We start from the raw sequence: 20,970 nt of genomic DNA, 5'->3' as shown, positions 1-20,970 counted from the left end.
CTTGGAAGCAGAGATGAGCATAAATGATATTTCAAGGTGCCTGCTGGAAGATAACGTGATAGGAAATGTCTGTGATTTCTTTTGGTGACAAAGTCACAAGTTCTGCTAACACTGTTGTGGTGTGTTGCCTGCATTTGTAATGGATTTGTGCCAGACGGAAGCCTGTCCCCAGAGTGTTCCTGATCCCTGGACCTGGGAATATGTTATGTTCCACGGCACGAGGGACTCTGCAGATGTAAGTTAAGAGTTTTGGATGGGGATGTTATCCTGGGTTGTCCACCTGGACCCAGTATTGTCACCAAAATCCTTCTAAGAAGGAGGCAGGGGGTCAGCATAATTAGCGGGAGATGTAACTGCAGAAGCAGGAGGTTGGAGACATGTCAGGAAGGCAACAGGGGCCAGTGGATGCCGGACACCTCCAGAAACTGAAAAAGGCAAGGAAAGAGATCTCCCCTGCAGCTTCCAGAAAGAACCAACTCTGCTGACGCCTTAAGCCTCGTGAGTGGGATAGAAAACACCAGTGGAAGAACCACCTGGCCACCTGAGAATCTTGAGAAATTATAAATCACTGGCAATTGTGGGGGGGTGGCTGTTTTGTTCTTTTTGGGGTTTCTTTTGCTTTTTTGAAACAAAGTCTCACTTCCGTGTGCAGCTTGGGCCAAAGCAGCACCAGGACAGGTATACGGGACAAAGAGTGGGTCATCGGTTCAATAAATAGACAGCCCGGCCAGGTGCGGTGGTGCAAGCCTATAATCCCAGCACTTTGGGAGGCCAAGGCAGACAGGCAAGGAGTTCAAGACCAGCCTGGTCAACACGGTGAAACCCCGTATCTATTAAAAATACAAAAATTAGCTTGGCGTGGTGGCAAGCACCTGTAATCCCAGCTACTTGGGAGGCTGAGGCAGGAGAATCACTTGAACCTGAGAAGCAGAGGTTGTAGTGAGCCAAGATAGTGCCACTGCATTCCAGCCTGGGTGACAGAGAGAGACTCTATCTAAAATAAAATAATAAAAATAAATAAATAAAACTTGCACAAGGCCAGGCACAGTGGCTCACACCTGTAATCTCAGCTATTTCCAAAGCTAAGGTGGGAGGATTCACTTGAACCCAGGAGTTCGAGACCAGCCTGGGCAACATAGTGAGACTCTGTCTCTACCAAAAATAAAAATTAGCCAGAGGTGTTGGTGCATGCCTGGAGTCCCAGCTGCTCAAGAGACTGAGGCAAGAGGATCACTTGAGTCCAGGTGTTCCAGGCCACAGTGAGCTATGATCGTTCCACTGACTCCAGCCTGGGTGACAGAATGAATCCCTGACTCCAAAACAAACAAAATACTAATGCATGCTACAACATAGGTGGACCTTGAAAACTCTATGCCTGACATCTGATTTGGGAGGAGAAAAAAAGCAAGAAAGGCTAGGTGCGGTGACTCCCGCCTATAATAGCAGCACTTTGGGAGGCCGAGGCGGGTGGATCACCTGAGATCAGGAGTTCGAGACCAGCCTAGCCAATGTGGTGAAACCCCATCTCTACTAAAAACACAAAAATTAGCCAGATGTGGTGACTCGTGCCTGTAATCCCAGCTACTCAGGAGGCTGAGGCAGGAGAACCACTGGAACCCAGGCGGCAGAGGCTGCAGTGAACTGAGATTACACCACTGCACTCTAGTCTGGGTGACAGGGCAAGACACCATCTCAAAAAAAAAAAAAAAAAGCAATTAAATAAGTAAATAAATAAAAGAAAAATAAAACACTATCCCAAGTGAAAGAAGTCAGGTACAAGAGACCACACATTATGATTCAATTTATATGAACTATTCAGAATAGGCAAATTTGTAGAAGAAATTCACAGAAAGCTGGCCAGGCAGTGGCTCACACCTATAATCCCAACACTTTGGGAGGCTGAGGCTGGCAGATCACTGGAGGCCAGAAGTTCAAGACCAGCCTGGCCAACATGGTGAAACCCCATCTCTACTAAAAATACAAAAACTAGCTGGACGTGGTGGCGGGTGCCTGTAATCCCAAATGCTCGGGAGGCTGAGGCAGGAGAATCTCTTGTACCTGGGAGGTGGAGGCTGCAGTGAGCCAAGATCGTGCCACTAAACTCCAGCCTGGGTGACAGAGCAAGGCTCCATCTCAAATAATAATAATAATTAAAAAATAAAGAAAAAGTTCAGCCAAATTAAATTTAAAGAAGTTCAATTGAGCAATGAATGATTTGTGAATTGGGCAGCCCCCAGAATCACAGAAGATTCAGACTCCAGCGCTGCCTCGTGATCAGAACAAATTCATAGATGGAAAAAGAGAAGTGATGTACAGAAATTGGAAGTTTGGTATAGAAACAGCTGGATTGGCTGCAGGTTGGCGTTTGCCTTATTTGAAAACAGTTCGAACACTTAACAATCTATGAGTGGTTGAAGTATGGCCACTAGGATTGGTGAACCCTCAGCTATTGTTACAGGCACATACTCCTAAATTAGGTTTTCAATCTTGTCTGCCTGTTAAGCTAGGTTACAGTTCATCCACAAGGACTCAGATATAGAAGTACAGAGTCTCCTTCTCAGGCCATGTTTAGTTTGCTTTAACAGCTTCATAAAGGCCAGGCGCGGTGGCTCAAGCCTGTAATCCCAGCACTTTGGGAGGCCCAGACGGGTGGATCACGAGGTCAGGAGATCAAGACCATCCTGGTCTACACGGTGAAACCCCGTCTCTACTAAAAAATACAAAAAACTAGCCGGGCGAGATGGCAGGCGTCTGTAGTCCCAGCTACTCCGGAGGCTGAGGCAGGAGAATGGCGTAAACTCGGGAGGCGGAGCTTGCAGTGAGCCGAGATCCGGCCACTGCACTCCAGCCTGGGCAACAGAGCGAGACTCCGTCTCAAAAAAAAAAAACAGCTTCATAATCTGCCTCTCTGCCCTCACTGAACATCTGTGAACTTCCCAATGCCCTTGACTGCTCAAATTAGCCAGTGTGGACTCTGCGCTAAGAGCCCTGACCTATGCAGCCAGGAATGGGCTCTTCATTCATGAAACAGCAATGCAGGTTACGCACAGTGGCTCACACCTGCAGTCCCAGCACTTTGGGAGACTGAGGCAGGAGGATCACTTGAGCCCAGGAGTTTGAGAGCAGCCTGGGCAACACACTGAGACCTCATCTCTACAAAAAATATAAATAAAACATTTTAAAACATTAGCCAGGCATGGTGGCACCCACCTGTCATCCCAAGTACTCAGGATGCTAAAGTGTGGAGGCTTGTTTGAGCCCAGGAGATAAGGCTGCAGTGAGCCATGATCATGCCTCTACACTCCAGCCTTGGCAACAGAACAAGACCCTGTCTCAGAAAAAGAAAGAAAGGAACAGCAATGAGGCCAGTGTGGTGGAGCTGTGAGGGGGCGGGTCCAGACCTCCAAGAGCTTTGTAAGGGAAGGCAGGGAGTTGGATATTTTTTTCTAAGCAGAATGGGAGCCACAAGAGGGTTTTGAATAGAGCGGGGATGTAATCTCTGACTGTAGGTGGGAAAGAGGGTGTGGAAGTGGGGGGTGACCAGGAGGAAGCTGTTGTGATCATCCAGGCAGGAGGTGACAGTAGACAGGTAGACAAGATGTATGGGGAGGGTGAGAAGTGGGTGAATTTGGAAACGCTTTGAAAGTACAGCCAGCGGGACTTACTGATGAATGGAAAATGAAGTGGTATTGTGTATGCGTGTGTGCACATGTGCCTGCAGGCGTGAGAGAGAGAGAAGGATGGCCTGATGGTTACAATGAAGCCTCAATTTCATCAATGGAAAAGGAGAACAATACTCACTGCCGAGATTTGTTGTGGGGAATCTATATAATTGTGGGTATAAAGTACTTGGCACATTTCATGAAATATAGTCACTGTCAACATTATTCATTATGAGATGTGTTCTAAGGTGAGCAGGTCTGTGCAAACCTACCCCCAAAGGCCAAGGGAGAAAGAGGCTGACAAATCCAGTTTCTTTTTTTTCTTCTTCTTCGTCTTTTTTGAGACAGAATCTCCTGTCACCCAGGCTGGAGTGCAGTGGCACGATCTCCGCTCACTCTGCCTCCCGGGTTCAAGCAATTCTCCTGCCTCAGCCTCACGAGTAGCTGGGATTACAGGCGCCCACCACGACGCCCCACTAATTTTTGTATTTTTAGTAGAGATGGGGTTTTACCATCTCTTTTACCATCTCTTTTAGTAGAGATGGGGTTTGAGGCCAGTCTGGTCTCAAACTCCTGACCTCAGGTGATCCACCCGCCTTGGCCTCCTTAAGTGCCAGGATTAGAGGTATTAGCCACTGCACCCGGCTGACAAATCCAATTTCTTAGAAGGAAACGTTTAAGAGGAATTCACAAAACGAAGCCCTGTCTCAGGCGGCCCTAGGAAGAGAGTGGAAACCCCACACTGTTACCCCATAAATGTAGGGCTCATACAATATAGGAAATTTGCCTTAAGGCAGGACTTATGGTAAGTATGTGTTTATGATAACATAAAGGTTATCTTGACCTAACGGCAGGATTTTTGGTAAGTACATGAAAGTAGAAATCTTAGAGGCATTCCCAGAACTGGAGTTAATCAGAAGTCAACATGGGCCTGAATCTCAGCTCTTTGAGAGACCGAGAATGGAGGATTGCTTGACCCCACAAGTACAAGACCAGTCTGGGCAACATAGTGAGACCCTGTGTCTACAAAAAAATTTAAAAATTAGCTGGGTGTGGTCGTGCATGCCTATAGTCCCAGTTACTGAGGAGGCTAAGGTGGGAGGATTGCTGGACCCTGGGAGGTCAAGATGCAGTGAGCCACGATCGTGCCACTGCACTCCAACCTGAGCGACAGAGCAAGACCTTGTTGCAAAAAAAAAAATTAATAATAATAATAATAATAATAATAAGTTAAGATAGCAGATTAGCATCCCAGATGGAGTTACTTTAGTCTCCTCTGGGTGTGTTTGTCATTGTTGTTGTTGTTGTTTAAGACGGAGTCTTGCTCTGTTGCCCAGGCTGGAGTGCAATGGCACGATCTCAGCTCACAGCAACTTCCACCTCCTGGGTTCAAGCAATCTCCTGCCTCAGCTTCTTGAGCAGCTGGGATTACAGGCACGCGCCACCATGCCCAGCTAATTTTTGTATCTTTGGTAGAGACAGGGTTTCACCATGTTGGCCAGGCTGGTCTTGAACTCCTGGGCTCAAATGATCCACCTGCCTCGGCCATTCAAAGTGCTAGGATTGCAGGTGTGAGCCACCGCGCCCAGCCCACTGGGTGTGTTTGAGACAAGTCAACCAAACCCATCATCTTTCTTCTGGCAGCCCCTGCAAAACTGTACATGTGTCCCCTAAGATTCCAAGAAAGACCTCTGCCATGCCCCAGTTGCTTCAAAAACATCTGCCCCCAACTCGTTAGTGCTTTCACCACTGCCGGGAAATTGGGGTGACTCAGGGCGATGTCCTTTCCTTTCACCACTCTATGAGTTCTGAGGGTTTTCCAGTCAGGGATCTGTTTCTAGAAGAATTCCAAGCTCTCTGCTCTCTAGCCTCCTTTCTGTTTCTCTTTCGAGTTCAGTCTGTCATCTGTCGTCTCCTGACCACAGCCTATCTGAGCTTCCCCAGCCCTGCCCTGGCGGCACATTCCAATTTCAGGAGGTGTGTTTGCTTTTGTTTCATCAGCTGGGATTGGCCAATCCAGTGGTTCATGACCCTTGCTTGCTTCATAATCACCTGGGGAACTCAAAAGATGTCTGGCCTGCAATCCCAGAGATGTGATTGGTCTTAGTCATTACATTCTATCAGTGGTTCCTGAACTTTAAAGCACATCGGAATCAGCTAGGGTCTTGCTAAACCACAGAACCAACCGCATTGGCGTGACCTTGGCAGAGTGTTAGAAATGCTGAATCTCAGGCCCTAGCCCAGACCCGCTAAATCAGAAATGTGCAGGTTAGGCTGGCACAGTGGCTCACACTCGTAATCCCAGCACTTTGGGAGGCGGGGGCAGGGAGATTGCTTGAGCCCAGGAGTTTGAGACCAACCTGGGCAACGTGGTAAAGCCCCATCTCAATAAGTAAACAAACAAACAAACAAACAAACCGTGTGTGGTGGTGTGCACTTGTGATCCCAGTTACTCGGGAGGCTGAGGCAGGAGGATCACCTGAGCCCAGGGAGGTCTAGTCTGCAGCAAGCAGTGATTGTGCCACTGCACTCCACCCTGGGTTACGTAGTGAAACCCTGTCTCAAAAAAAAGAAAAAAGAAAAGAAATGTGCACTTTAACAATATTTCCAGGTAATTCTACACATGTGAAAGTTGAAGAAGCACTGGGTTCAAACTCTGACTGCTGTGCAGCTGGGGGTAGACCAGGTGGAGTGGGCCTGCCGGCTTGCCCTGCAAAACCTCAGATCCCACAGCCAGATCCCAACCCCACTGTAACCTCCATTTCCTACACAGCCTTCTCTGCACGCCCCTCCCACATCTGCCTATGGAGCATCATCATCATAATAAATAATATTATAATAACAAAATGGCAAAAGTTTATTTGGTGCATCTCCTATGCAAGGAATTAAATGAATTAAGTTAATCCATTTAATCCTTACTACCACCTTACGATGTAGGTCTGACAGTTAGTCCCACTTTACAGATGAGGACCCAGAGCATCAAGAAGATGTATCCGGCCAGGCGCGGCGGCTCACACCTGTAATCCCAGCACTTTGGGAGGCCAAGGCAGGCAGATCACAAGATCAGGAGTTCAAGACCAGCCTGGCCAATATGGTGAAACCCCATCTCTACTAAAAATACAAAAATTAGCCAGGCGTGGTGGCGTGCACCTGTAGTCCCAGCTACTCAGGAGACTGAGGCAGAGGAATTGCTTAAACCCGGGAAGCAGAGGTTGCAGTGAGCCTAGATGGTGTTACAGCACTCCAGTCTGGGCAAAAGAGTGAGGCTCCATCTCAAAAAAAAAAAAAAAAAAGAAGAAGAAGAAGAAGATGCATCCAGCCAGGCTCAGTGGCTCACAGGCAACATAGCCAGACCCCTGTCTCTACAAAAATAATAGTAATAATACTAGCCAGGCACACCTGTAGTCCCAACCACCTGAGAGGCTGAGGCAGGAGAATCACTTGAGCCCAGGAAGTGGAGGCTGCAGTGAGCTGTCATCACACCACTGCACTCCAGCCTGGGCAATAGAGCAAGACCCTATCTCAAAAAAATAAATAAAATATTACAGACTTACAAGAAGTTGCAAAAATACCACAGAAGCGTTTCCCGTATCCCTCACTCAGCTTTTCTTAATAGTAACATCTTGCATAACTATAGTAATTCTCAAAACTAGGAAACTGACATTGTCATAATACTATTCACTCAACTACAGACTTTACTGGGATTTCACCAGTTTTTGCATGCACTCATTTCTTTCTGCATGTCTTTGTGTATAATTCAGTGACAGTTTATCACAGGTATAAGTACCACAATCAAAATACAGAACTGCTTCCTTACTACAAAGAAATGCACAAGTCACACCTTTACAGTCATATCCTCCCTCTCCTTCTCTTACCCTTGACAACCACTAATCTGTTCTCCAGCTTTGTAATTTTGTCATTTCAAGGATGTTACATAAAAGGAATCATATAGCATGTCACTTTTTTTTTTTTTTTGAGACCGAGTCTTGCTCTGTTGCCTAGGCTGGAGTGCAGTGGTGCAATCTTGGCTCACTGCAACCTCTGCCTCCTTGGTTCAAGCGATTCTCCTCCCTCAGCCTCTCGAGTAGCTGGAATTACAGAAATTACAGCCTCTCGAGTAGCTGGAGCTCAGCCTCTCGAGCAGCTGGAATTATGTGCCACCACACCTGGCTAATTTTTTTGTATTTTTAGTAGAGACGGGGTTTCACCATGTTGGCCAGGCTGATCTTGAACTACTGACCTCATGATCTGCCTGCCTTAGCCTCCCAAAGTGTTGGGATTACAAGCGTGAGCCACCACACCCAACCAGCATGTCACTTTTTGAGACTGACTTTTTTCCCTACTCAGCAAAACATGGTTAAAATCCATCAAGGTTGTGTGTATCAATAGTTGAATCCTATTAATTGCTGAAAGTAATTGTGGTTTCTGCATTGTTGAGATATGTCATTTGATATTGGAATACATTCTTAAAGAAATGTGGTTATGGTATGCATCATTTTAATGTCCATTTCTTGCTTTATGTTTTTTTGTTTTTGCTATTGACTTATTGCTTGCTGTTTATTTTGTATTTACTTTAGACTATGGAAACGATATTAGGCAAAAAGCAAATTCAAGCAATTTTCTTATTTGAGTTCAAAATGGGTTGTAAAGCAGCAGAGACAAATCACAATATCAACAACACATTTGGCTCAGGAACTGCTAATGAACGTACAGTGCAGTGGTGGTTCAAGAAGTTTTGGAAAGGAGAAGTTTTGCCTTGAAGATGAGGAGGGTAGTGGTCAGCCATAGGAAATTGACAACAACTGAGAACAATCATCAAAGCTGATCCTCTTACAACTACACAAGAAGTTGCTGAAGAACTCAACGTCGACCATTCTATGGTTTTTTGGCATTTGAAGCAAATCGGAAAGGTGAAAAAGCTCCATAATGGCCGGGCGCAGTGGCTCACACCTGTAATCCCAGCACTTTGGGAGGCCGAGGCGGGTGGATCACCTGAGGTCAGGAGTCCCAGACCAGCCTGGCCAACATGGCGAAACCCCGTCTCGACTAAAAATACAAAATTTAGCTGAGCGTTGTGGTGGGCGCCTGTAATCCCAGCTACTCGTGAGGCTGAGGCAGGAGAATCGCTTGAACCTGGGAGGTGTAGGTTGAAGAACCTATGCCTTGAACCTGGGAGGCATAGGCAGGAGAATCACTTGAACCTGGGAGACCAGCCTGGCCAACATGGTGAAACCCTGCCTCTACTAAAAATACAAAAATTAGCTGGCTGTGGTGGCATGTGCCTGTAATCCCAGCTGCTCAGGAGACTGAGGCACAAGAGAATCACTTGAACCTGGGAGGTTGTAGTGAGCCGAGATGGCATCACTGCACTCCAGCCTGGGTGACAGAGTGAAACTCCATCTCAAAAAAAAAAAAAAAGAAAAGAAATCGTGCTTTTGGTATCAAGTCTAGGAACTCTTTGCCTAACCCTAAGTTATAAAGATTTTCTTCTATGTTCTGTTTTTAAAGTTTACAGTCTTACATTTTACATTAAGATCTATGATATATTCTGAGTTAATTTTTTTTATTATTTAATTTTATTTTATTTTTGAGACAGAATATCACTCTGTTGCCCAGGCTAGAATGAAGTGGCACAATCTTGGCTCACTGCAACCTCTGCCTCCCAGGTTCAAGTGATTCTCATGCTTCAGCCTCCCAAGTAACTGGGACTATAGACCTCTGCCACTGTGCTAAATAAGAGTGATGAGACATCACACCCATTAGGATGGCTACAACAAAAACAGAAAATAACAAATGCTGACAAGGACATGGAGAAATTGGAACCCTTGTACACTGTTGGTGAGATGTAAAATGATGAAGCCATTATGGAAAACAGTGTGGCAGTTCCCCAAAAAATTAAAAACAGGATTACTATATGATCCAGCAATTCCACTTCTGTGTATATACCCAAAAGAATTGAAAGCAGGGACTCAAAGAGGTAATTGTACACCCATGTTCATAGCAGCATTATTTGCTATAACTAAAAGGTGAAAACAATCCAAGTGTCTATTGACTGATAAATGAATAAGACAAAAGTGATATATACATGCAACAGAACATTATTCAGCCTTAGAAAAAAAAGAAAGAATTCTGACCCATGCTACAATATGAGTGAACCTTAAGGTCATTGTGTTAAGTGAAATAAGCCAGTCACAAAAGGACAAATATATGATTCTGCCTATATGAGGCATGTAGAGTAGTGAAATTCTAGAGAGAAACAGTAATACAGCAGTTACCAGGGGCTTGGAGGAGAGGGGAATGGGAGTTATTGTTTAATAAGTGAAGACTTCCAGTTTTGCAAGATGAAAAGAGTTCTGGAGATAGATGGTACTGATGGTAGCACAACAATGCGAATGTACTTAATGCCACTGAATTGTATACTTAAAAATGGTTATGATAGGTCGGGCACAGTGGTTCATGCCTGTAAATCCCAGCACTTTGGGAGGCCAAGGTGGGCAAATCACCTGAGGTCAGGAGTTCGAAGCCAGCCTGACCAACGTAGTAAAACCCAGTATCTACTAAAATTACAAAAAACTAACAAGGCGTGGTGGCACGTGCCTGTAATCCCAGCTACTCAGGAGGCTGAGACAGGAGAATCTCTTGAACCTGGGAGGCAGAGGTTGCAGTGAGCTGAGATCATGCCATTGCACTCCAACCTGGGCAACAAGAGGAAAACTCTGTCTCAAAAAAAAAAAAAAAAAAAAATGGTTACGATAGTAAATTTTATATTATGTGTATTTCATCCCAATGAAAATAATGAAATAATGAGGGGTGAGAATGAGTATCCTTGCCATGCTTGTGATTATGGAATACTGTTTTCCATAATGGCTTCATCATTTTACATTTCACCAACAGTGTACAAGGGTTCCAATTTCTCCATGTCCTTGTCAGCATTTGTTATTTTCTGTTTTTGTTGTAGCCATCCTAATGGCTGTGATGTCTCATCACTCTTATCTAGCATAGTGTCAGAAGTCCTAGGCAGTGCAATAAGGCAAAAATAAAAGAAAATACACAGAGATTAGAAGGGAATAAATAAAACTCTCCTTATTTGTAGATGGCATGATTATATATAAAGCTCCAGGAAACTACAAAAACTCCTAGAACTAATAAGTGAGTTGATCAAAGCCACAGGATACAACATGAATGCACAAAATCAATTACATTTATTTATACCAGCAATAAATATTTGGAAACTAAAATTTTAGGAGGAAAAGCAACAAGTATTTCACCACTTTGAGGCTAGCTGAAAGTTTTTCATAAATTTTGTTATCAGGCTGAGAAAGTTTCCTTCAATTTCTAGTTTTCTGAAAGTTTTTTTTTTCAGGAGTGGATGTTAGATTTTGTCAAATGCTTTTTATGCATGATTTTTCTTTTCTAGCCTGTTAATATGATGAATCCCATTGAGAAATTTCAAAATATTTGGCTAACCTTGCATTCCTGGAATAAATCCCACTTAGTCATGATGTATAATTTTTCTTTAATGTGAAACATCTTTATTTACTTTGGACAACCATTCTTCCAGTGAGACTGAGTTTTCCACCTTTAAATGCAGTAAAATATGTAATAAGGTGGTGCAAAAGTAATTGCGGTTTTGCTATTACTTTTTTTTTTTTTTTTTGAGACGGAGTCTCACTCTGTTGCCCAGGCTGGAGTGCAGGAGCCGAATCTCAGCTCACTGCAAGCTCCGCCTCCCGGGTTCACGCCATTCTCCTGCCTCAGCCTCCCAAGTGGCTGGGATTACAGGCGCCCGCCACCTCGCCCGGCTAGTTTTTTTGCATTTTTTAGTAGAGACGGGGTTTCACCGTGTTCGCCAGGATGGTCTCGATCTCCTGACCTCGTGATCCGCCCGTCTCGGCCTCCCAAAGTGCTGGGATTGATTACAGGCTTGAGCCACCGCGCCCGGCCGCCATTACTTTTAATGACAAAATCCACAATTACTTTTGCATCAACCTAATATAACATAAAATTTGCCATTTTAACCATGTTTAAGTTTACAATTTAGTGGTATTAATTACATTCACAATGGTGTGCAGCCATCACCACTATGTGTTTTTAAAATTTTTTCAACACCCCAAACAGAAAACCTGTATGTGTAAAGCAATAATATCCCTTCCTCACCCAGCCCTAAGTAATTTCTAATTTCCTTTCTGCCTCTATGAATTTCCCTGTTCTCGATATTTCCTATAAGTAGAATCATAAAAGATTTGTCTTTTGTGTGTCTGGCTTACTTCACTTAGCCACAATGGTTTCAAGGACCATCCATATAGTAGCATGTATCAGAATTTCATTCCTTTTTACATGAATAATATTTCATGGTATGTACATACCACATTTTGTTTTTTCACTTATCTGTTCATGAACATGTGGGTTGTTTCTATCTTTGTGAATAATAGTGTTGTGAATATAGGTCTACAAGTGTCTGCATGAGTCCTTGTTCAGTTCTTTTTTTTTTTTTTTTGAGATGGAGTCTTGCTCTGTTGCCCAGGCTGGAGTGCAGTTACACAATCTTGACTCACTGCAGCCTCTGCCTCCCGGGTTCCAGCAATTCTCCTGCCTCAGCCTCCTGAGTAGCTGGGATTACAGGCATGAGCCACCACACCCAGCTAATTTTTGTATTTTTAGTAGAGATGGGATTTCTCCATGTTGGCCAGGCTGGTCTTGAACTTTTGACCTCAAATGATTTGCCCACCTTGGCCTCCTGAAGTCCTTGTTCAATTCTTATGGTAACATACTTATTTTTACGTATGTTTTATTGCTGTATAAGATCTGCTTTTTTCTGTATGTACATTCATAAAAAATACTGGTCTAAGCTGGGCACAGTGGCTCACGCCTGTAACCCTAGCACTTTAGGAGGCCAAGGCGGGAGGATCGCTTCAGCCCAGGTGTTCAAGACTAATCTGGGCAACATGGCGAAATTTTGTCTCTACAAAATATCCAAAAATTATCTAGGCATGGTGGTGGGCACCTGTAGTCCCAGCTACTCAGGATGCTGAGGTGGGAGGATCACCTGAGGCCAGGAGGTTGAGGCTGCAGAGACCTGTGATCATGCCACTGCACCCAGCCTGGGTAACAGAGTGAAACCTTGTCTCAGAAAAAAAAAAAAGAAAAGGAAAATACTGGTCTATAGCTTCCTTTTTTCCTTATTTGTTTTCATTCTGTCTTTGTCTGGTTTTGGAATCAGGATACTGCTGACTTTATAAAATGAAATGAAAAGTATTGCTTCCTCTTCTGTTTTCTGGAATCGATACTAAAGAATTGGTATCAATTCTTCTTTAAATGTTTGCTAGATTTCTATAATGAAACCATCTGGACACAAAGATTTCATTCTTGGGAGCCTTTTAATTAGGGATCAAATTTTTTAAATAGTTATACGACTACTCATAATATCTATTTCATCTTAGGTGAGCTTTGGTAGTTTGTGGTTTTTGAGCAATTTGTCCATATTGTCTAAGTTGAGTTTATATGCATAGACTCATTCACAGTATTTCCTTATTATTCTTTTAATGTCCATGAGGTCTGTAGTAACAGTAGTCATTTGTGTCTTCTCTCTTCTCTTCTTCCATCTTGCTAAAAGTTTATCAATTTTATTCATCTTTTCAAAGAACCAGCTTTTGATTTTGTCTTTATTGTTTTCTGTTTTCTGGGTAATTGATTTCTTCACCTCTTTATGACTTCTTTCCCTCTGCTTGATTTGAGTTTCTTTAGCTTTTTCTAGTTTCTTGAGGTGAATGCTTAGTTTAGTAATTTGAGACTTTTCCTTCTTTTTTTTTTTTTTTGAGACAGAATCTCGCTCTGTCATCCAGGCTAGAGTGGAGTGGCGCCATCTCGGCTCACTGCAACCTCTGTCTTCCAGGTTCAAACAATTTTCGTGCCTCAGTCTCCTGGGTAGCTGGGGTTACAAGTATGCACCACCACACCCGGCTAATTTTTGTATTTTTAGTAGAGACAAGGTTTCACCATGTTGGCCAGGCTGGTCTTGAAATCCTGACCTCAAGTGATTCACCCACCTCAGCCTCCTAAAGGTGCTGGGATTACAGGCATGAGCCGCCATATCCATCAGCCCTTTCTTCATTTTTAATATAAGCATTTAGTGCTATAAACTTCTCTCTAAGACTGCTTTAGTTATATCCCACAAGTTTTGGGGGTTTTTTCTTCCTGTTTTTTGTTTTGTTTTGTTTTGTTTTGTTTTGAGACAGTGTCTCATTCCATCACCCAGGCCAGAGTGCAGTGGTGCTATCACTGCTCACTGCAGCCTTGACTTCCTGGGCTCAAGTGATTCTCCCTCCTCAGCCTCCCAAGTAGTTGGGACTACAGGTGCACACCACCACACCCATCTAATTTTTAAATTTTTTGTAGAGACAGTGTCTCCCTGTGTTGTCCAGGCTGGTCTTGAATTCCTGGGCTCAAGTGGTCCTCCTACCTCAGCCTCCCAAATTGTGGAGATTACAGACATGAGCCACTATGTCCAACCACGAGTTTTTATATGTTGTATTTTTGTCCTCATTCATTTTGGCTTTTTTTTTTTTTTTTTTTTTGAGACTAAGTCTGGCTCTGTCGCCTAGGCTGGCGTGCAGTGGCATAATCTTGACTCATTGCAACCTCCACCTCCCAGGTTCAAGCAATTCTCCCTGCCTCAGGCTCCCAAGTAGCTGGAATTACAGACTCCTGCTAATTTTTTGTGCTTTTAGTAGAGATAGGGTTTTGCCATGTTGGCCAGGGTGGTCTGGAACCCCTGACCTCAGGTGATCAGCCCTCCCCAGGCGTCCCAAAGTGCTGGGATTACAGGCATGAGCCACCCTGCCCAGTCTAATTTTTGTATTTTTGATAGAAATGGGGTTTCGCCATGTTGGCCAGGCTGGTCTTGAACTCCTAACCTCAAGTAAACCACCCACCTCAGCCTCCCAAGTGCTGGGATTACAGACGTGACCCACCATGCCTGGCTTCCATCATTGCTTTTAACCTACCTATGTCATTATATTTGAAATGAGTTTCCTGTAGACAGTATACAGTTTTTAAAAATATATTCTGCCAATCTCTGTATATAAACCATTTGCATTCAATTACAGATATATTAGAACTTAAGTCTCCCATCTTATTTTTCTTCTGTTCCTTTTGTTTTTTGTTCTTCTGTTTCCTTTTCCTTGCCCTCCTGTGGATTACTAAGCATTTTTTTAGTGTTTCATTTACCTTTATCTGTAGTTTTTTTTTTTTTTTTTTTTCAGTATATCTCTTCACATAGTTTTTTAGTGGTTGCTCTGGAATTACAATATATATATATATATATATAACATCACCATGCAATAGTATTAATATTTTATCACTTCAAATAAAATGAAGGAAACATTACAATTTAGGTCCCTTTATCCTCCCTGATTTATAAAAATATAGCTATCTTTATTTTGTGAGGGGAAATAGAGTCTCACTCCATCACTCCAGTTGTAGTGCAGTCATGGCTCACCACAGCCTCACCTCCCTAGCTCAGGTGATCCTCCCACCTCAGCCTCCCAAGTAGCTGGCACCATGGGACCACAGGCACATGCCACCATGCCTGGCTAATTTTTGTAGTTTTGGTAGAGATGGGGTTTCGCCATGTTGCCCAGACTGGTCTCAAATTCCTGAGCTCAAGCAATACACCCACCTTGGCCTCCCCAGGTGCTGGAATTACAGGCGTGAGCCACCATGCCCATCCCTATCTTCTTTCTGTTCTTCTGGAACTTCAGTGATGTGAGTGTTAAAACCTAATGTGCTAAAGGTCCCTGGAGCTCTTTTCTTTTCTCTTTTTTTTAGAGACAGGGTCTCACATTGTCCCCCAGGCTGGAGTACAGTGGCATGATCTTGGCTCACTGCAACCTCCACCTCCCTGGAGCTCTTTTCATTTTTAAAAATCTACTTTCTATCTTTGGTTCATACTTCAATCTATTTACTACTTACTCTCTGTTGTTCAGAATGAGTAATTTCTATCCACCTATCTTCAAGTTTACTGATTCTTTCTTCTGTCATCTCCATTCTGCTATTTGGCCCTTTCAGTGAGTTTTACTTCAGTTCTTGTATTTTTCAGTCCTTATATTTTTCTCTTCTAAAATTTCCACCCAGTTCTTTATATCTACTATTTATTTGATGAAACTTTCCAGTAAAAATTTTTGTGTCAGCCGGGTACAGTGGCTTATGCCTATAATCCCAGCACTTTGAGAGGCCGAGGCGGGCAGATCACGAGGTCAGGAGATTGAGACCATCCTGTTTAACACAGTGAAACCCCGTCTCTACTAAAAATATAAAAAATTAGCTGGGCATGATGGCAGGCGCCTATAGTCCCAGCTACTCGGGAGGCTGAGGCAGGGGAATGACATGAACCCGGGAGGCGGAGCTTGCAGTGAGCTGAGATCGCGCCACTGCACTCCAGCCTGGGCACCAGAGCAAGACTCCGTCTCAAAAACAAAAAAAAGATTGTGTCAAAAGTATTCATGATTGTTTGTTGAAGCATTTTTATGACAATTACTTTAAAATTATTGTCAGAGAGCCAGGCATGGTGGCTCACACCTGTAATCCCAGTTACTCAGAAAGCCAAAGAGGGAAGATTAGTTGAGGCCAGGAGTTTGAGGTCAGCCTCAGCAACAGAGTGAGATTTCACCCATATCTTAAAAAGCCAATAAATTAATTTTTAAAATATATATTGTCCAGTAATTCCAATATTTGTATCATTTTAGTGTTGGCATCTATGGATTAGCTTTTCCCATTCCGCTTGAGGTTTTGCTGGTTCTTGAGATGATGAGTATAACAAGTTATTTTCTCTTGTGTCCTGGACATTTGAGACATTGTATTATGAAATGCTGGTTTCTTTTTTAATCTTGTCATTGCTGAGGCAGTAATCAGAGCTCTGTTCACACATTTCTGGTGCTAATCACCTTACACAGTGACCAAATCATAAGTTTTGGGTAATTTGTTACATAGTAATAATAACGAGACACACACACACACACAAAGCCCATTTGTACATAAAAGAAGAAATTGTCTACGTGTGCAGGTATAATTCCTTTGCTCCTTAGGCCCTAGGACAGAAGTAGAGTAAAAATGGCTGTGTAGGGTCCTTGGTGGGGTGTGAATTAGAGGTGATAGAGCCCCCACCATAGTTTAGGTGACCTGGAAGCTGGGCTGTGTATCTGTTTTAGGGCATTTGTGTTGCTATAAAGGGATACCTGAGGCTTATAATGAAAAGAGGCTTATTTGACTCACAGTTCTGTAGGTTGTACAAGATGCATGGCACGGGCATCTGCTCCTGGCGAGGGCATGAGGCTGCTTCCACTCAGGATGGAAGGCAAAGGGGAGCTGCCTACGTAGAGACCGCGTGGCAAGATAGGAAGCAAGAGAGATGAAAGGTGCCAGGCTCTTTTGAACAAGCAGCTCTTGAGAAATCTAATAAAGTGAGGACTCACACATTACCTCAAGGATGGCACCAAACCATTCACAAGGGATCTGACCCCATGACCCAGACACCTCCGACTAAGCTCCACCTCCCAAAACTGCCATACTGGGGATTAGACTTTTTTTTTTTTTTTTTTTTTTTTGAGACGGAGTCTTGCTCTGCCGCCCGGGCTGGAGTGCAGTGGCCGGATCTCAGCTCACTGCAAGCTCCGCCTCCCGGGTTTACGCCATTCTCCTGCCTCAGCCTCCCGAGTAGCTGGGACTACAGGCGCCCGCCTCGTCGCCTGGCTAGTTTTTTGTATTTTTTAGTAGACGCGGGGTTTCACCGTATTAGCCAGGATGGTCTCAATCTCCTGACCTCGTGATCCGCCCGTCTCGGCCTCCCAAAGTGCTGGGATTACAGGCTTGAGCCACCGCGCCCGGCCTAAACTTTTTTTTTTTAAACAGAGTCTCACTCTGTCACCCAGGCTGGAGTGCAGTGGCATGATCCCAGCTCATTGCAGCTTCCACCTCCTGGGTTCAAGTGATTGTCTGCCTCAGCTTCCCAAGTAGCTTGGACTACAGGCATGTGCCACCACGCCTGGCTAATTTTTTTGTATTTTTAGTAGAGACAGGATTTCACCATGTTGACCAGGCTGGTCTTGAACTCCTGATCTCAAGTGATCTGCCCGCCTTGGTCTCCCAAAGTGCTGGGATTATAGGCGTGAGTCACTGCACCCGGCCAGGATTAAACTTCAACATGAGATGTGGAGGGGACAAACATCCAAAGTTAGTAACATCCAAGATGGCGAAGTCACATGGTTGGCAGTTGATGCCAAGTGAAAGTGGAAGCATAGTATTCTCAGAGCCCTCTAGCATGGTCCCCAGCCTTCCCAGAGTGATAGTCTCAAAAGAACCAAGTGAAAGATTCTTACCCTTTTCTAACTTCACCTTGGAAGTCACGCAGCACCTGTGGTTACACATGAGCCACTAGGGCCAGCCCAGACTCAAGGGAAGGGGTCAAACTCACTCCTTAATGGGGAAAGGGCCAAAGACTTTGAAAACATTTTTTTTTTTGGTTTGGGTTTTTTTGTTGTTGTTGTTGCTCTGTCACCCAGGCTGAATGCATGATCTCGGTTCACTGCAACCTCCACCTCCCAGGTTCAAGCGACTCTCATGTCTCAGCCTCCCAAGTAGCCTCACCACGCCTGGCTAATTTTTTGTATTTTTAATAGAGACCGGGTTTCACCCTGTTGGCCAGGCTGGTCTCGAACTTCTGACCTCAGGTGATCCAACTGCCTCAGCCTCCCAAAGTGCTGGGATTACAGGTGTGAGCCACCACACCCAGCCCCCCACCCTTTTTTTTTTTTTTTTTTTTAATTTGTAGAGATGAGGTCTTGCTGTGTTGCCCAGGCTGGGCTCAAACTCCTGGGCTCAAGCAATCCTCCCTTCTCAGCCTCTCAGAGTGCTGGGATTATAGGCATGAACAGTCGTGCCAGGCCAAAGACATGTTTTAACAGTCGGCCGGCTGGCCACAAATTATTTATATTCCTTCCACATGCAAAATAGACTCATGTTTTTCCTCAGCCTCAAAAATCTCATCTACTATGGCAGGCTCAGATGCAAGCCCCAGGATCTCATCATCTAAATCAGATCCAAGTGTTGGGGAGGCTATAGTATTGCCAGGATATAGGACCCTCGAGTACGTCTGGAGAGAGGGATGCAGGTGCAGCTATTTGGGATAGCCAAGGATGAATATGTAGAGCTGTGCTGCTCATCATGATAGCCACTAGCCACACATAGTAATTCAATTTAAATAAAATGACATAAAATGAAAATTCAGTTCTTGCATTGCACTTGCCAAATGTTAAATACCCAACAGCCACATTGGACAGTAAAGATGCAGAATATTTCTGTCATTGCAGAAAGTTCTAATGAACAGTACTGATTAGACCATACAAGCACAGGTATGCCCTGTGACCCAGCAATCCTCAGTTTGGGTTCTCCCAAAAGAATACCCTGAGGCCAAAGGTGCAGGTGGCTTATTTGGGAGCTGTTTCCCAGAAGCACAAGTGAGTGGGAAAACTAAGCCAGGAAGAGCAAAAAGCCAATAAATGGTGCAGAGTCGGGAGTAGAGGGAGGCACCTAGAGCGCTTCCCTGACTCAGAATGAGCACCTCCTTAATGTTTGTTTGTTTGTTTGTTTGTTTGTTTGTTTGTTTGTTGAGACAGAGTCTCGCTCTGTCACCCAGGCTGGAGTGCAGTGGCACGATCTCGGCTCACTGCAGCCTCCCAGGCTCAAGTGATTCCTGTGCCTCAGCCTCCTGAGTAGCTGGGATTACAGGCACACGCCACCATGCCCAGCTAATTTTTGTATTTTTAGTAGAGACAGAGTTTCTCTATGTTGGCCAGGTTGGTCTCGAACTCCTGGGCTCAGGTGATCTGTCCACCTCAGCCTCCCAAAGTGCTGGGATTACAGGTGTGAGCCACTACGCCTGGCCCCCCGCTTAAATTTTGACTCTGGTCCCCTAATTTGACCCACCCTACTTCCAACCTCCAAAAAGGCTACTCCTATGAGCAGCTAGAGGTCATTTGTTCTGGGGACCCTCAGAAGATCAAGGAATCATGTAGAAGTCACCTGAAAATGGACCCTCCGAGGAAAAGGGAAGCCGCAGTATTTATTCCATTGTTTTCAGCCCTCACCCTTTGAGGATTGCTACTGGCGGACTCAATCCTGCTACTTCCAGTCCATTCTGCATGCAGACAGTAGAAAGGCCTCGATCTCCAGCAGAGAAGCAGAAAGATCCAAGCACGTGAAGCAGGAAACTGTCAGCCTGTGTGGAAACTGACCACTGTGTCCACAAGCCGAGGGGATACAGTAAAGGACATCAGCTGGTGTGCTACTGTATATTCCAGAAAGCCTGCCACCCAGAGGACAGGTGTGAGCCTATGGTAATGGGAAGCTAGAGGCAATCTCAGTGTCCATGACTGGGAGAGTAGATAAGTAAAAGTGCTGTGGTTATGTACACCATGAAATACAGTGCACAGGAAACTTGATGTACACAGTTTGTGAAGAGATCTCAGAACCAGTGTTAGGGTTAAAGAAAGAAAGAAAGAAGTAGAAGATTTGTAGCACAATTCCACTTATGTAAATTGGAAACACGTACTCACACAAAATCACAAATTATAAAGATACATCTTTGCAGCTATTTATCAAGTGCATTGTAGTAGGTGTCTGTGGGGGTGCGGTGGGAATGGGAATTGGCAATGGAGGAGTAAAAGCCTTGGAGGGTCTTTCGTGGGCCAATTGTGGTCTTGTGTTAAGATCTGAAGAGCATGATTAATAACTTTCTGCACCAAAGGGCTAAGAAAAAAAATAAAGGAGTGGAAAATAGGAAACGTCTGCACATCAGAGCAGTTTCTTACCCGCTACACAATTATTATTACGCAGGGATGATGCTAGCAAGACAACCAGACTCACCGCCCACCTTCTCTCCAGGCAGCCTGTCCAGTTCCCAGGAAATGCGCTTGCCCCCAGCGCATAAGGAGTTCCCTACCCCTTCCATGCATCCCAGAGGGACAGACAGGAGAAGTGGGCCTGCTACCCCCGGAGGTTCTCATCTTCTCCCTGGACTACATATGGAATAGGGAGCAAGTGCATAGGACTCTGATCATACTCCTTCTCTGCCTCTAACCCTCTGTGGGACCTTAGGCAAGTCACTTTGCCTTCCTATGCCTCAGTTGTCTCACCAGTAAAATGGGCATGATTATTGTATTAGGGTTCTCCAGAGAGACAGAACAAATAGGATGGTTGGATAAATAGATGATAGATAGATAGATAGATAGATAGATAGATAGATAGATAGATAGAT

The sequence above is a fragment of the Piliocolobus tephrosceles genome, chromosome 21 (genome assembly GCF_002776525.5).
Source record: "Piliocolobus tephrosceles isolate RC106 chromosome 21, ASM277652v3, whole genome shotgun sequence".
Classification (NCBI taxonomy): domain Eukaryota; kingdom Metazoa; phylum Chordata; class Mammalia; order Primates; family Cercopithecidae; genus Piliocolobus; species Piliocolobus tephrosceles.
This window is presented reverse-complemented; position numbering follows the sequence as displayed.